Consider the following 2,500-nt stretch of genomic DNA (forward strand, 5'->3'; position numbering starts at 1 on the left):
GCGCAGAGGCCGACGTGCGTAAAAGCATATCCGAGCAACAGGCACCTTCCCCGGGCTGCCACTAGTGCAGTGGTGGCCGCCTATAATAGCCCTGGTAGCATAAAAAAGCTCCAGGGCGCAGAGGCCGACGTGCGTAAAAGCATATCCGAGCAACAGGCACCTTCCCCGGGCTGCCACTAGTGCAGTGGTGGCCGCCTATAATAGCCCTGGTAGCCCTCAGCCCTGGTAGCCCAAAGCCCTGGTAGCCCACAGCCCTGGTAGCAAAAAGCCCTGGTAGCCCAAAGCCCTGGTAGCCCAAAGCCCTGGTAGCCCAAAGCCCTGGTAGCCTAAATTAATTTTTCCCATTCATTTCAATGGGTTAGGCTACCAGGGGGAGCAGTACCACTTTTGGCCATTAGGGGCGCTGTAGTAGGTAAAAGTTGATCCCCCCAGTCAGGGGATGAGTTTGCCTACTCGCTAGGTTACCCCTGGTTTCACAAAATACAAGGGGCACATTTTCAGAAACCACTTTTTCAGAACTTGCCACCTCCAGAGCTGATCAGGGGAGCCTCGCCAAACATTAATCCAAGATTGGTGAGGGCTCGTCGGACACCCCACGGGCGATGAGTCGGTGTCTGCCTGGAGCTCATGTCACTCTCAAATATTTTCTAAGTCAACCTCCATGCGCACATTGCAATGAGCCTGCCCGACATAGGGGCACTGTGAGCGGACTCACCGGGGGGGGAGAGGGCCCCCCCGCCTGGAGCTCCACGTGTTGGATTATTTTCTATGTCAACCTCCATGCGCTCAACAGAGCGAGCCTGCCCGACCTGGGGGGTGTTCAATCGGACTCCGCGGGCCGGGCGAGGGCCCCCCCGCCTGGAGCTCCACGTGTTGGATTATTTTCTATGTCAACCTCCATGCGCTCAACAGAGCGAGCCTGCCCGACCTGGGGGGTGTTCAATCGGACTCCGCGGGCCGGGCGAGGGCCCCCCCGCCTGGAGCTCCACGTGTTGGATTATTTTCTATGTCAACCTCCATGCGCTCAACAGAGCGAGCCTGCCCGACCTGGGGGGTGTTCAATCGGACTCCGCGGGCCGGGCGAGGGCCCCCCCGCCTGGAGCTCCACGTGTTGGATTATTTTCTATGTCAACCTCCATGCGCTCAACAGAGCGAGCCTGCCCGACCTGGGGGGTGTTCAATCGGACTCCGCGGGCCGGGCGAGGGCCCCCCCGCCTGGAGCTCCGCGTGTTGGATTATTTTCTATGTCAACCTCCATGCGCTCAACAGAGCGAGCCTGCCCGACCTGGGGGGTGTTCAATCGGACTCCGCGGGCCGGGCGAGGGCCCCCCCCGCCTGGAGCACCGCGTGTTGCAATATTTTCTATCTCAACCTCCGTGCGCTCAACAGAGCGAGCCCGCCCGACCTGGGGGGTGTTCAATCGGACTCCGCGGGCCGGGCGAGGGCCCCCCCCGCCTGGAGCTCCGCGTGTTGCAATATTTTCTATGTCAACCTCCGTGCGCTCAACAGAGCGAGCCCGCCCGACCTGGGGGGTGTTCAATCGGACTCCGCGGGCCGGGCGAGGGCCCCCCCCGCCTGGAGCTCCGCGTGTTGCAATATTTTCTATCTCAACCTCCGTGCGCTCAACAGAGCGAGCCCGCCCGACCTGGGGGGTGTTCAATCGGACTCCGCGGGCCGGGCGAGGGCCCCCCCCGCCTGGAGCTCCGCGTGTTGCAATATTTTCTATGTCAACCTCCGTGCGCTCAACAGAGCGAGCCCGCCCGACCTGGGGGGTGTTCAATCGGACTCCGCGGGCCGGGCGAGGGCCCCCCCCGCCTGGAGCTCCGCGTGTTGCAATATTTTCTATCTCAACCTCCGTGCGCTCAACAGAGCGAGCCCGCCCGACCTGGGGGGTGTTCAATCGGACTCCGCGGGCCGGGCGAGGGCCCCCCCCGCCTGGAGCTCCGCGTGTTGCAATATTTTCTATGTCAACCTCCGTGCGCTCAACAGAGCGAGCCCGCCCGACCTGGGGGGTGTTCAATCGGACTCCGCGGGCCGGGCGAGGGCCCCCCCCGCCTGGAGCTCCGCGTGTTGCAATATTTTCTATCTCAACCTCCGTGCGCTCAACAGAGCGAGCCCGCCCGACCTGGGGGGTGTTCAATCGGACTCCGCGGGCCGGGCGAGGGCCCCCCCCGCCTGGAGCTCCGCGTGTTGCAATATTTTCTATGTCAACCTCCGTGCGCTCAACAGAGCGAGCCCGCCCGACCTGGGGGGTGTTCAATCGGACTCCGCGGGCCGGGCGAGGGCCCCCCCGCCTGGAGCTCCGCGTGTTGCAATATTTTCTATCTCAACCTCCGTGCGCTCAACGGAGCGGGCCCGCCCGACCCGGGCGGCGCTCAATCGGACTCCGCGGGCCGGGCGAAGGCCCACCCCGCCCGGAGCTCCTCACCACGCACCGCACCTCCATTCCCCCACCGACCGATCGGCAACCATGACCCGCCATCGGAGGGCCCCCGCCGGC

The sequence above is a fragment of the Filicampus tigris genome, unplaced genomic scaffold (assembly GCF_054856515.1).
Source record: "Filicampus tigris isolate MCC_2025a unplaced genomic scaffold, RoL_Ftig_1.0 HiC_scaffold_28, whole genome shotgun sequence".
Taxonomy (NCBI): domain Eukaryota; kingdom Metazoa; phylum Chordata; class Actinopteri; order Syngnathiformes; family Syngnathidae; genus Filicampus; species Filicampus tigris.